Here is a 13,656-nt window from a genome sequence, read left to right as displayed (position 1 = left end):
ATTCTCTACATACAATCAGACGTTTCTTTAATGTTTCCTGTGTAATTACACAAACTTAATATGTAATCACACATTTTTTTTCTGCGAATTCCCTCCCCCCTGTAAGTGGCTTTCCCTCCCCCCTGTAAAGTGGCTGTTTTGGACTTGTTTTCAATGGACAGTGACATTATGTAATCACACATTTATTCTATTACAATTGTTTTATTGATCATTGATATATAATCAAACTTTTACATGTAATCACATATTTTCCATGTGCAATCATATCTTACATGTAATCACATTTTTTAAAAACATTCATTCATGTCCCCATGTCATGTAAATTATTTCAATTTCACATTTTTCAAATGTTTCCAGTGTAATCATACACATTTGACAGGTAATCACATATTTTCTTCCAGTGTAATCACTCTTTTTTTTTTTTTTTACAAGTAATCACATTTTCTTATGATTTTACCATTTCATTTCACAGGAAAAAAAATCTAGAGCTATCACATGCAGTCACATCTTTTCCTGTGTAATCACACGTTTCATTTGAAAGAATGTATGCAGAAGTACAACTGAACTGATGCACTGTGAAAGAAAGAGGTTGAGTGTTGAATTTGCCGACAGAGCAACACTATTTTTTAAGACTTTAGTCCTGAAGGAGAAAGACAGAGAGCATAAGAGAGAGTTTGTGAAAGATAGAGAAAGAGGGAAAGACAGAATATGGTCCATAACTTTATACTTTTCGCTTATAGCCAGTCAACCTCATATAGATAGATGACTATAGCTGAGCAGTGCGTTTTTATGATGCTATATTATCTTTATCAGTGGCATAAAAGATCTAGTCTATTGTCAAAAAACATCATTATGACCTACCCTACTGTATACTGATAAAAGGAAAGTAAAAAACATTGGCCAACCAGTATACTGTGTCAGTCAGCCCGTATTATACACCTTCAGGAGCTTTAATGCGCTTTAAGCATGCTCAGTGAGGCCCACAGTGTGTTAGCGCTGTTAGCTGTGGCTTCATGCCACTGCATTTCCTCCTCTCTGACTCTCACCTCTCCTTCACCTTGAAGGATGAGACCTCCCGAAGCCCTGCATCGGCTTTTCTGCTGGATACTAATTGCATTTTGGCCCGGTTAGGCCGACCGGTCCGCACGTCCGGCCAAGAACCCTTCTCTTAAGAGTGATCTCAGAGCTGCAGCGCCGGCAGTACGTAGCATTTTCTGCTAACACCACCATTCTTTAACACTGACTGCCTGTAATTAAAACAGCAACTGCATCCTTTATGCTTTCAAGATGACGGTAAACACAAACCCATAGGTGTCCACCTGTAGAAAGAGCTTATACAAGTGAATCACACGGTCTGCCACCTGTCAAACATCAAGTAATCACACATTTATCACAAGTGGTAATTTTTGTATCACATGTAATTACATCCAGTATAGTCTAATTTAATGGTGGTCACGTTCTGATTCTTTGTATTTATTTGCACCATATGTAATCACATTTTTTCCCCAAATGCAATCACATATTTTACACATGTAATCGCACGTTTTCTCTTAACTTGTTCTCTTAAATGTTTTTTTAAACATTTAATCATTGACATCATTATCATTTTCCATGTGCAATCATATCTCACACATAATCACATTTTTTAATGGCGTCACATTTTCACATCTAATCTCAAGTCAATCATTTACACTTAAACATGTGATTAAACATTTTCTGTGTGTAATCACATTTTCATCAAACAATCACAATTTTTTTTTCAAATGTTACTTGTTTTACATACATGGGATCACACTCTGTTCTTAGGTAATTAAATGTTGTCCACAAATTGTTACGCGTTCATCACCCATAATCACACACTTTTCAAATGTAATCACACATTTTCCACGTGTAATTGCTCATTTTTCCTTACATGCAATAATGTAAGGATCTTAAATCTTTCAATCATTTACATGTTTGAACATGTGATTTTTTTTTTAATATGTAGTTACACATTTACCACAAATAATCACACATTTTTCATGTCGTCACATTTTTTCTTGTGTAGTCACATACTTCTTAAATGTACTTACTATGCTTTTCCTGTGTAACCACACATTTTTTAAATGTAATCACATATTTCCTTTATAATCACACCCACACACACACACATACATTTGACATGTAATCAATTTTATTTTGAGTTATCACACATTGTACACATGTAATCACACATTTTTTCCTGTGTAATCACATACATTTTCTGTGTAATTGTACACTTTTTACAAATAATTACACATTTTTCATTTGTAATCACATACTTTTCACATATAACCACATGTGTTTTGTCCTGTGTAGTCACACAATTTTCACATGTAATCACATTTTTATTGTGTAATCACACATTTTTCACACGTAATCACACATTTTTCCTTTGTAATCACACATTTTTCACACATAATCACACATTTTTCCTTTGTAATCACACACTTTTCACACATAATCACATTTTTTCTTTGTAATCGAACACTTTTCACATGTAATGACACATTTTTTTCTTTGTAATCACAAGCTTTTCACATGTAATTACATTTTTCCCCCTGTGTAATTCCACACTTTTTACATGCAATCATACATTTTTTCGTTGTAATCACACACTTTTTACACATCATTGCACTTTACTTGTAAATTCACACTATTCGCATGCAATCACGTTTTTTTTCTGTGTAGTCACATACATTTCACGTATAATCACATATTGTCCTTTGTTATCCCACATTTTTCACATACAGTCACATTTTTCCGATGCAATCACACATTTTTCACACGTAATCACACATTTTTCCTGTGTAATCACACATTTTTCCTGTGTAATCACACACTTTTCACATATAATCACACATTTTTCCTGTGTAATCACACACTTTTCACATATAATCACACATTTTCCTGTATAATCACACACTTTTCACATATAATCACACATTTTCCTGTGTAATCGCACACTTTTCACATATAATCACACATTTTCCTGTGTTTTCTCCCTTCTGTGTAATCACACACTTTTTGTTTTACATGTAATCACACTTTTTGTCTTACATGCTATTCACATGTATTGTTTTATTTGTGCAGGCTACTTACCATAGTACAGAAACCAAGAGAATCACAACCTAAAGAAAGAAAGTAATACAATCTAAAGTGTGTCTCTCTTTCAGAGTGAGTGCGTGTGTGTGCGTTTCTTGCAGTCTGCCGATTTACATATTCATATTTCCAGGGGTAAATATTCCTTTCAGCTGGGTTTAGTTTACCGTTCTATCGCTTTAGTCTAGCACACAAAGCGCCCATGTTTATTCAGCGACTAATGGAGGCTATAAATCATTTCATTGATGAAACCAACTACTGGAAAAGCCGTTTAAAGAAGAAGAAAAAAAGGGGAGGGAAAGAAAAGCTGGGAGTAGTTTGCGGTTCTGGGGGCTGCGTGACACATTCAGGCTGGTATAATGGAGTTGGGAGCGGCGCTGGAAATGAATAGTTTTGATGCGATGATTTATTGCCGGGCCGTTGCAGAGCACAATGCGAGCTGCCAGTAGGCGTCTTTAGGCGGCGTCATCACTATTTCTGCAAAAAACACGCCGCGGGCTCCTTCACAATATGGCCGCCGGAGTGGGTGTTGTGGGGTGGCTCGCGGGAACGTGTCCTCATAAGCATTCCCGCGGCCTATTGAATCGTCCGGCGGGCGGCGGCGGAGGCGAGGCGACAAGATTGATGGAGGCTGGCTTTAATTATGCTAGCCTCAGCTCGTTTTACCTCCTGTATAAAAAAAAAGAAATATCACAACCAAAGCTGTGCGACAAGCAGATGCATGAGAGTGATACTCCAGCAAACGCAGCAGCGGCGGCGGCAGTGGGGCGGCAGTCTTATTCTGAGCTGGAGGGTGCTTGGCCTAAATCTCCAATTGACAGAGTTACAGTAACGCTGAGGCACGGGAACTTCCTAAATTCATCTTCTTTACCGCTCCTCGTCTGTCCCTGTTAAACACACCAGACATATACAGGGGTTGGACAATGAAACTGAAACACCTGGTTTTAGACCACAATAATTTATTGTCCTGACGGACAGTTCTGGTGGAAACAGTAGAGTTGAGGTGTACACTGAATTCTGCCGTGATTTGAGCAGCCGTGGTTTTATGTTTTTCGGATACAATCCTGGTTAGCACCCGAACATCCCTTTCAGACAGCTTCCTCTTACAGCGTCCACAGTTAATCCTGTTGGATGTGGTTGGTCCTTCTTGGTGATATGCTGACATTACCCTGGATACCGTGGCTCTTGATACATCACAAAGACTTGCTGAAATGTTGTGTGCATTGCAATATTTAGAGCAAAACTGTGCTCTTAGTCTGCTAATTGAACACTCTTCACACTCTGCTCTTACTGGTGCAATAATGTGCAATTAATGAAGATTGGCCACCAGGCTGCTCCAATTTAGCCATGAAACCTCCCACACTAAAATGACAGCTGTTTCAGTTTCATTGTCCAACCCCTGTAAATTGTAGATACAGGTGCAGCTTAACTATTAGAATACTGTAGCTACACTGTTAAAAAAACGGGTAATTGTCCGGCAGCAGAAGGCGCCGAAAAATTAGACAGCAGCGATAAATTTCTTTCTTTTTACATTTTTCATACTGTCACAACATTTTATGATTTGTACCTTATTCCACGTCATTTCTGACCAATAAATAGACGCATGACACAGCTATGCAATGCAGAAGAGCAGTGGGTGAATGCTACCATATAACAGGATATTAACACAAATCTAATCAGCATGATAAGGGATAAATTCCTATTTAATATTTAGAATTACTAAATGTCCTGCAGAGAAACCTTCATTTATCTAATTCCGAGTCAAAACAGTCATTAAGTCTAAGTCATTCATTTTACATGAGGTATTACTGAGGAGATTAGATATAAGATAAAGCACTCGTATAAGAAAGGAGAAATCAAAATGAATGAGATTTCAAAATAGCAGCGTACAAGAAAAGATTAAAAGATGAAGCAGAAATGAGAGACCTGGTAGAAAAATGTTCCGAAAACTGGCCCAATCAGATTAACCATTTTTTTTGTTATTGTTTTTTTTATGATTAGCATTTTTTATGGCTGCTATGGCACAACAAAATGGAAATCGATTGATCATGAACTGTTTTGACAGCTTGGGAACATACACACGTGTATAGTTGTGAGGTGTTATCTTGTGAGTGTAGTTAAATATTTGCTAATGTGCTTATGGCAAGGCCATGTAAAGGATGAGTATAGTGGTAATTATGGTATAGGGGTAATGTGTTAATGATGGTGACCGGCAGTATCTGGCTAGAACTGTCCATGTGAACAGACAAGCGACTCCTTTGCAGCATTTTTTAGCTACCATGGGACATGGCAAAAGTCATGGGACAGCTTGGGAACAAGCCGCAGTTCTTGGCAGGGTTTCTTATAACCATCTGCAAAAAAATGGTGTTCATTTATGGATGCTCATGGCCTCTCGTCTTGGTTCGTCACCTGCCGAAATGGACGCAGCAAGCTGGAAATCCTTAAAATGCCACGCACAGCCAAAGATGTCTGAATTACAAGCACAAGTGGCATAAGAAATGAACCCGGGCGGCCGGCCCTAATAACTACAAGACTATACCAGCTAAATTGCTCTCGCTAACAAAAAGGCAGCATGTTTTTCAGTTTACTAGAGAATTTCCTCAACAGAATCTATTACAAAAGCACAGCATCGCTCACTTTCTACCTGTGCATTTACTCTGCTTTATATACTGTCTGTTTGCACACAGTACTGTATACATTTATTTTGTCATGGGGTGAGACGAGAGAACCGCAGACCCACCCCCATGCCACGACACGGTTCTGCTCGGGGGGGCAGCTGAGCGAAATGGACCAATTAGCCCAGCTTGGCACAATTAAAGGCCACATATTTCACCAGAGTATTCCACTTTAAAAGACACAGAAGAGCTGTATTGCTTGTTTGAGTTTGTTTTGAGTTTTACTTAGTTCATCTAATCGCAGCTACATACAACTAAACACCACTAAATGCAGCTCAATGCAGATAAATACCACGAAATACCACAAAATATAGCTTAAAACTTATAAATACCACTAAATACAGCTAATACTAATGAAAACCGCAAAAAAAGATAAATAAAGGTAAATACAGCAAAAAAAACACTTAATACTGCTAAAAACAGATACATACCACTAAATATTGCTCAATAGTGCTAAATACAGCAAAAAACACTAAATGCCACTAAATTATGCAGAAAAATGGTAAATACCACTAAATATGGTAAAAACAGTAATTACCACTAAATACTGCCAAAAACTAAATACCACTAAAAGCAGCTAAATACAGCTAAAAAACGCTAAATGCAGATAAATACTGCTGAAAGCCGCTAAATACCACTAAATACTTCTGCAAATGGCAAATACCACTAAATACCACTAACAACTGCAAAATAAAGTAAATACTACTAGATACTACCAAAACAGTAAATACCATTAAATACTGCTAAAAACAGTAAATACCACTAAACATAGTAAAAATGGCAATTACCACTAAATATTGCTACAAAACGTAAATACCACTAAATACTGCAGCAAAGTAAATACCACTAAATGATCACTTAATGCAGATAAATACTGCTGAAAACCGCTAAATATAGCTAAATACTGCTAAATTCAGTAAATACCAGTAAATATCACTAAATACTGCTAAAAAACTAAATGCAGATAAAAATGCTGATAAACACTGCCAAAAAATGCTAAATACAACTAAATACTGTAAAATATAGGTATATTCAGCAAAAAAGGCAAATACTGCAAAAAACAGTAAATACCACTAAATACAGCTAAAACTGGTTAATGCCATTAAATACTGATAAAAACAGTAAATGCAACTAAATACTTGTAAAGACAGAAATTACCACTAAATACTGCAAAAAACTGTAAATACCACTAAATACCGCTAAAACAATAAATACCACTAAAACTGCTAAATTCAGTAAATTCCACTAAATATCACTAAATACTGCTAAAAACTAAATGCAGCTGAAATGCAGATAAACACTGCCAAAAAAGGCTAAATACCACTAAATACTGTCAAATATAGGTATATACAGCAAAAAAGGCAAATACCACTAAATACAGCTAAAAATGGTTAATGCCATTAAATACTGATAAAAACAGTAAATGCAACTAAATACTAGTAAAAACAGAAATTACCACAAAATACTACAAAAAACTGTAAATACCACTAAAAACTGCAAAAAAAAAAAAAGGTAAATATCACTTAAAAATTGAATACTTCTAAACATGTTGGCAGGCTTTGCAAAAAGAGTGAATCACAGATGGCTGTTGGGGCCAGAATGGGTTAAAGGATTAATGCTTTAAAAAATACATTACAGTTTCCAGATTAATTGTGTGTGTTAACAATGTCCGATTCACGTTATTCTACAAACCAATCAGTGTAGTCACTAAACTAGTGTAAAACGGGCACATGTCACCCCGCTGCTCATTGAGCTCCACTGGCTACCAGTTGATGCTCGCATCAAATTCAAAGCTCTTACAATCGCCTACAAGGTGATGACAGAACAGCTCCTTCCTACCTGCACTGATTACTCCTGAAGACTTACGCTACCTCCCGGCCGCTGCGCTCCTCCAATGAACGTCGCCTCGCTTTGCCAAACAAACACTCACACAAAGCAATCCAGACTGTTCTCATACAGAGTTCCCCAATGGTGGAACAAACTACCTTCCACTACCAGATCAGGAGAATCTCTCACTATCTTTAAGAAACTCCTGAAGACAGAGCTCTTCAAAGAGCACTTACTCTCCTAACACCTCTAACACACTAACTAATTCTAACCTCATTTCCTTCTTCCCCTCCTTCACTCCTCTATCCTATTATTCCCCTTTGACCTCCTTTTATCCCTATCCAAAGATGTTTTACCTTTAAACTTATTTTACATTGTACTTGACTATTGTAAGTCGCTTTGGACAAAAGCGTCTGCCAAATGTAATGTAATGTAATGTAATGTAATGTAATGTAATGTAAAAAATGTTGTGATGAGTTACATTGCGATATATAAAATATTTACAGAGGTCATGTGACTGTATCACACCAGGAAAACCACTAATGAGCTTCTGAATTAATTTACCTGGTTCAGTTATTTTATTAAATAAAGGTTCAGAACTTGTTTCAGGCACCTATGGGTTAAAATCAGCACCCCACCACAAAACTCCACACAGGCCTGAACTGAACTCCAGCAGCGTATTGATTTCTTTAAGCAATCTGTGAGCGAACTGACCCTCTGCTTTTATGTGCTAACTGTAATTAGCATTACGACACCAACACTGCTACTGCACCCAACCCTAGCGAGGGACTGCAGTCAGTGTATATTCACTTCATTCAGTCGTATCCAGGCCAAGAGGCCGCAGAACCCCCCCCGCTCCCTGTCTGACTCCAGACCCATCAGGGGACAACTCTTAATCAATGACCTGATCCTGAACCAGTCAGCACAGACTACATCTGCTCAAATTAACAACCACACGCTTACACCACCGGCTCCACACACTGATCTCACTGCTGCTTTATATGATAATAGGAGAATACACTACTCTATTCTCACTATTACAGAATGTGTTATTAATCTCATCAATTTAAAACCTGCCAACAGATAAGGAGAATAAAAATATGCTCCATTTATTATTACGATCTAAACTAAATTATGTGATTAATCATGATGGACAACACAAAACCACATGATAAACTGCAAATAAATATATCTACCAAATTGAAAACCTCCGGAATATAATCAAGAGGAAGATGGATGACCACAAGCCATTAAACCAAACTGACCTTCTTGAATTGTTGCACCAGAAGTAAAGGCAAAAAAGTTATCCAAAAGCAGTGTGTAAGACTGGTGGAGGAGAACATGCCAAGATGCATAAAAACTTTGATTATTGTTGCACCAAATATTGAAAACTTGAACTTGTTTTCTTTGCATGATTTGAGATCTTATTTTCGAGGTGTTATTTTAGCCATTTCTTATATATATATATATATATATATATATATATATATATATATATATATATATATATATATATATATATATATATATATATATTTTTTTTTTTTTTGTGCTGCATTTGTCTGTAGAAAGATCACTGATGTCACTGAAGCTGTGATCCATCAGCCGGTGGGATCAGGTGCATCTGTCTGGCGGGTGATAAATGTCTGTGATATTAAGGTGAAATTCACGCTTAATGTCACGTTCAGTCTGGAGATCAAAGGAAAAGATCAGCAAGCAGTAACTCTAAATCACAACACTGGAGTTCCATGTCTGTTTACAGTTGGTGATTATAATTCCTCTCACTACAGACACCCTTTCTGGGTTAATATTAATATTAAACATATTTTATTTCGCCTCATAATTATTTATAATTTCATACAAACACTGAGAAACAATACATTTACCAACATTAACTCTGAATTAACACATTATAACAAATATACAGGAACGTTCACCTTCACTGTAAAGTACTTTTATTTCATTTTTATTGTGATTAGCTATAAAAAATAATGCTATTAATCACAGTTAACTATCCTTTCCTGCCGAACATAATGTAATTAATCACAATTAACATCACAAAATATTGTAGTAAGATCAATCACAGGTAGCTATGCAAAATAATACAATTAATCACAGTTCACTACACAGGATAATCTGATTAATCATGATTAGCTGCACAAAATGATACAATATGATTATCTAATGACTATCTGCGCAACATAATGACTATTAATCTAAATTAACTGCACAAAATTGTGTGATTAATCACAGTTAGCTATGCAAAATATTGCAATTAATTACAGTTAACTGCACAAGATAATGTGATTCATAATACTATCTGTGCAACATAATGTGATTAGTCATTAACTGCACACAATTGTGATTGATCACAGTTAGCAAGTAGCTATGCAAAATAACAGTTAACTACACACAAACAATGTGATTAAAACGACTATATGCGCAGCACAATGTGATTAATTACAATTAACTGCAGAAACTTGTGTGATTATTCACAGTTAGCTACACAGGATAATGTGATTAATAGTGACTATCTGCACAACATAATGCAATTAAGCAGGGTTAACTGCGGAAAAGTTTTAGTATAATTAATCACCAGAAGCTATGCAGAGTAGTGCGATTAATCACAGTTAACTACACAAGATAATGTGATTAATCACAATTAGCTGCACAAAAAATGTAGTTTATTGATTAATCAACAGTAGCTATCCAAAATAGTCACAGTTAACTACACAAGACATTGTGATTAGTAATGACTATCTGTGACTATCTGAATCTGTGCAACATAATGTGATTAATCACAATTATTGGCACAGAACTGTGTGATTGATCACAGGTACCTATGCAACATATCACAATTAATCACAGTTAATGATACAAGATAATGTGATTGATAATGACTGTCTGTGCAACATAATGTGAATAATCACAAATAACTGCACAGAACTGTGTGATTAATAACCGCTGGCTATGCAACTTATTGCAATTGATCACAGTTTGCGTGTGATTAATCACACTTTGCTGCATGAAATTAGTAGTATAATTAGTTAATTAATCACAGTTTACTACACAATATAGTGTGACTAATATTCTGAGCAACATAATGTCATTAATACCCTTTAATTGCACACAATTGTGTGATTAATCACAGGTACATATGCGAACTAACACAGTAATCACAGTTAACTGCACAAGATAAAGTGATTAATCAACATAACCCTAACTGATTAATCACAACTAATTGCAAAAAGAAAAAAATAGAAGCATTAGTTGCTTATACCTATGATATAATAATACAATTAATCAAGATTACTTACATGAATTTAATGTAATTTTATATTGTTTTAATCACAGGGTATTAAAGATAAAACGTTTTTCCTGCTTTTGAAGTAGTAACTTTGGTTCCCCTTGATACCCTTGATAAATTAGCAGGTGTCCCAATACTTTCGACCTTTTAAAGATGATTCCACAGAGGACAAAGCTTTTAAAGCTCACAACAGTCATTTGACAGATGGCTCTGTTTCAGTTATCAGTGGTGATGGGAGCACACTCACACTCTGACGAGTCTCTGAGGAGCCACTCGGTCAGTGCAAAAGAAACCAGATACCAAAAAAAGAGCAGCACATGGTGCTTCCAGTGTCCCGGGATTTACGAGAAAGGAAAACCTTGGCCCTCGCTGGCAGCTTACGCCAACAGAACGAGGAGTGCACGCCCAGAGCTGACTAATCCATGATCTAAAGCAACGTGAGGACACTCACCAGCTCTGAAGATTACACAGAGCCGAGCCCAAACTCAGATTCTGGACGCGTCCTCAGAGGAACGGAGATTCATGGTCTTTACATAAAGCGATGTGCAGGAAATACATAACCCAGAATTGATGTCTCTTTCATGAAAAGGGTCAGAAAAAGCGTAACTCTTTGAAGCTTCCTGTAGCATCCTGAGGAGGATGGAGGACATTCTCTAGCAGAGCTGCAATGATGACAATAAAACTAAAACACCTGGTTTTAGACCACAATAATTTATTGTCCTGACGGACAGTTCTGGTGGAAACAGGAGAGTTGAGGTGCACATTGAATTCTGTCGTGATTTGAGCAGCCGTGGTTTTATGTTTTTTGGAGACAATCCGGGTTAGCACCCGAACATCCCTTTCAGACAGCTTCCTCTTACAGCGTCCACAGTTAATCCTGTTGGATGTGGTTGGTCCTTCTTGGCGGTATGCTGACATTACCCTGGATACTGTGGCTCTTATAAGCAGTAAGCACAGAGCTGAGCTCTAGTTTTGTAATTTGGTGGAAGTGTAAATGGTTTAGTAATAAAATTTATATTAACTGAACTTTTACTGTTGAGACATCACACACTTAACTATACGTACTAGACAAACTGTGAATTCAGTGGTAAAATCTGCTCTTCTTCTTCTCCTTTAGGCTGCACTGTAAACTCAGTGAAGGCAGTCTGAGACACACGTTTGGTCTGGGAGCAGAGGACAGGTCTGACATATGAAGAGGTGAGACTTCATTCTTTCGTTGCCTTCTCTTTTCTCTACTGCGCTGATTAATCCTGGCTGCAAATTTGACAAAATGTCAAAAAAAAAATGTAAGGAAAAGGAAATACAGTAAATGGAACTACAATGTCTCTGCTGATATGCAGTCAATGGTGGCACCCTGATATGGACTTGTCTTCCAGCTCGGCTGTTGTCATGACCACAGAATTAAAGATAGTGTCATCATCAGTCAATTAGAAAGTAACAGGTGGTAGCGGTAATGAGTTTCTCAACATTCTGTAACGACCAGCAAGAGAAGTAAAGAGATACTGGGGTATATGGTGTCTAATTCTAATTAAATGGAAGAGTGTAAATTAAAAGCAAGTTGGAACCTCGCAGAGAAGAAGATTGGAAAGCGAGGCCTAGAAAGAGACAAATGAATGTGGAAATGGAGGAAGACGCCCATCTAATCTTCCTAAAGCATTTTGCCCTTTATGGCCGCGGGGGATTTTGAAGATTGCTGTATGTCACTAGTTAAGACTGAGAGCTAGAGCTAATTAAAAGTTTATTGGTGGCAGTGGCAATCCGCACTGCCTGAATGCCCAGACTTAGTGGAGGACCATATTGCATGCTGGGATTAGTGCCATAGTACTTTGGCTAATCATCCCATTGGGCGGTGATGGAGAATTAGGGTGCCTATCACTGCAGAGGATATGTAGTGGGGGGAAAGGTCAGCAAAAGGTTTCCGAAGGCAATTAAACGAGTGGATGGTATCCACGATTTACCAAAATCTGTTTCAAAATATTTACTAAATTTACCCTATGTTGCATGGTAATATGTTGCATGCCTGAGGGCATTTTAATATATATATATTGTTACAGATACATCTCTGTACAATAAATTGAGATTTAGAAAGGACAGAGATGTGCATTTAATGTGGAGTTTTCTTTAGCAAACAAAGCCACACAACATACAAAATACAAATAAATTCAGTCATTTATTATAATTTTAACATTTTCTGCATAATAGAATGCAATAAACACCACTAAAACTGCTAAATTCAGTAAATTCCACTAAATATCACTAAATACTGCTAAAAACTAAATGCAGCTAAAATGCAGATAAACACTGCCAAAAAAGGCTAAATACCACTAAATACTGTCAAATATAGGTATATACAGCAAAAAAGGCAAATACTGCAAAAAAACAGTAAATACCACTAAATACAGCTAAAAATGGTTAATGCCATTAAATACTGATAAAAATAGTAACTAACTAACTAAATACTAGTAAAAACTGAAATTACCACAAAATACTACAAAAAACTGTAAATACCACTAAAAACTGCAAAAAAAAAAAAGGTAAATATCACTTAAAAATTGAATACTTCTAAACATGTTGGCAGGCTTTGCAAAAAGAGTGAATCACAGATGGCTGTTGGGGCCAGAATGGGTTAAAGGATTAATGCTTTAAAAAATACGTTACAGTTTCCAGATTAATTGTGTGTGTTAACAATGTCCGATTCACGTTATTCCACAAACCAATCAGTGTAGT

The 13,656-nt window shown here is 36.6% G+C and overlaps 1 protein-coding gene across 10 annotated transcripts in view; it reads left to right on the top strand.

The window, feature by feature from the left end:
- Window positions 1-13,656, top strand: part of lrrn2 (leucine rich repeat neuronal 2) — a 176,645-nt gene that overhangs the window by 109,937 nt on the left and 53,052 nt on the right. For 6 of the 10 annotated variants that reach the window (XM_049471958.1, XM_007247766.4, XM_049471955.1 and 3 more), the window contains exon 2: window positions 12,047-12,126. The exons of the other annotated variants lie outside the window; for them this stretch is intronic. The gene's annotated coding sequence lies outside the window, so the exon portion shown is untranslated. The remainder of the gene's footprint in view (window positions 1-12,046; window positions 12,127-13,656) is intronic. 10 annotated transcript variants of the gene reach the window in all.

The sequence above is a fragment of the Astyanax mexicanus genome, chromosome 24 (genome assembly GCF_023375975.1).
Source record: "Astyanax mexicanus isolate ESR-SI-001 chromosome 24, AstMex3_surface, whole genome shotgun sequence".
Classification (NCBI taxonomy): Eukaryota; Metazoa; Chordata; class Actinopteri; order Characiformes; family Acestrorhamphidae; genus Astyanax; species Astyanax mexicanus.
This window is presented reverse-complemented; position numbering and strand designations above follow the sequence as displayed.